Source organism: Pimephales promelas, chromosome 20 (assembly GCF_988280905.1).
Source record: "Pimephales promelas chromosome 20, fPimPro1.hap1.1, whole genome shotgun sequence".
NCBI classification, from domain to species: Eukaryota; Metazoa; Chordata; class Actinopteri; order Cypriniformes; family Leuciscidae; genus Pimephales; species Pimephales promelas.
This window is the reverse complement of record NC_142788.1, coordinates 1,712,371-1,714,226: the sequence shown is the minus strand read 5'-3', so window position 1 is coordinate 1,714,226 and position 1,856 is coordinate 1,712,371. Positions and strand designations below refer to the sequence as shown.

At 41.2% G+C, this 1,856-nt stretch overlaps 1 pseudogene; it reads left to right on the top strand.

Annotated features, from left to right (window-relative positions):
• The first annotated feature begins 297 nt into the window (after positions 1-297).
• Positions 298-1,367, top strand: LOC148970515 (zinc finger protein 862-like; annotated as a pseudogene).
• The last annotated feature ends 489 nt before the right edge of the window (positions 1,368-1,856 follow it).

Below are 1,856 nucleotides of genomic sequence, written 5' to 3'. Positions count from 1 at the left end.
GGTACATAGATTGGTTACTGTTTATAGTTTAAAAAGTGTTATTAATCTTTGCTTCAGCTTACAAAGTGGTTTTCCCATTCCTAAGACCTAGTCCAATTTTACCTCCTATTATGTGACTTTCCTCTTGTCATGACTCTTGACGCACATGTATTAAATGCATGCAATGAAAAGGCAAAATGCTCTTTACCCACTGAACCACTCATGGTTGTTTTGTAGTGATTAGGACTGTAAAGTCTTGATGTGAAAATCCTTTTGAAAAAAGTAAACTAAAACTTAATTTTTGACTACAAACCTGGGATGCTGAGTAAGGTGATGGATTTCAACACCTAGCCGGCTGTTAACCTGAGACATAGTGACACCAACCACATGATGGCCAGCAAAGACAAACTTCTGGACAAGCTGTCCGAAAGCATGGACAACAGATTTGGGGACGTGGGGTCTGGAATCCTGTGCGATACAAAGATAGTGAGCTTCCAACAATGGCCTGATCCAAAAAACAGTGCCGGTAAGCAACTCAATGCAACTTGCAATAACTTAATGTACATTTTATTTCTAATGCCAGAGAGCAGTTTAATTTTCTAGTATGTTTTGGATATAACACTACATTTCTGCTTAATATTAAAATTTGTCAAAACAACATACATTTCTACTACAATCCTTTAGAAGAATCTTTTTATGTAATTTCAGACTTTGGTGACTCAGAAGTGGACAGGCTCACAAGTCACTTCAAGGCAATATTGATCTCTTCTAGGGTTGATGTTGATCTGATTACAGACCAGTGGACCATTATCAAGTCCTGCCTCTACAAGAAGCCACAGAAAATCACCTGGACTGAAGTTAACAGGATGCTGAGGGAGACATGCCCTGACTTCCTGGACCTTGTGGATCTTGTGTTATGCATGCCTGCATCAACAGCAGACTGTGAGCGTGGGTTTAATGTAATGAAGATGGTGAAGTCTGATTGGCGGTCCAGTCTCAAGGATGAGACACTGTCTGACCTGCTCTTTGTCTATCTGTCCTCCCCCTCAATCAAACACTTTGACCCTAGCCCAGCAGTTGAGCTGTGGCATGCCAGCAGCATACGGTCAAGGAGACCAGAGCTCATGGAAGATGCAGCTGCTGCAGAGGTAGAGGAAGAGGAGTACATCTGCTCCTTTTTTGTGGACTCAGATTAGCAACAGTCGGTATATGACTGTCTGTGATATGGAAAATCAGTTAATAAAATGTATATTCTAAGAGCTATTATTACTTTTATTAATTTCCTTAATAACTTGACAGCACTTAAATGTCTATTCTTACAAGTTAAAGTACAATATTGTGAAATTCATATTTTTCACCTTTACGAGGCAAAAAAACAACAAAACAACAACAACAACAACAAAAACTGGCTGGTAAAAAGTCACGTGGCAGGTAGATTTTGAAATCCACCTGCCACAGTGGCTGGTGGCTAAAAAAGTTAACTTCAGGCCCTGAAGAGGATAAAACACCACCGCCGCAGAAGAAGATCAACGCCTACTTCAACATGGCCAGCCACCGATTCGCGCATTACACGCATAGCTAAATAACATAGATTCCTACCTCGTGAGTCGTGATGACAATCCGGATCGAGCTACCGAGCAGTACAAAATATTGTGCAGTGCCTGGTTGTGGAAGAAGACAGTCGCTGCATATGCTCCTCTGGACTCCAATAGGACTGCATGGATAAACTTTATTTTTAACGATGTTCCAGCTGATGAGGGTAAAACATCGTCCGTCTGTTCGCGTCATTTCACTGAGGATTGATTTGTCAACAAGACTGGATTTGCAGACCGATTAAGAGTAAAGAACGGTGCTGTGCCGTCTATATTGGATCTGAC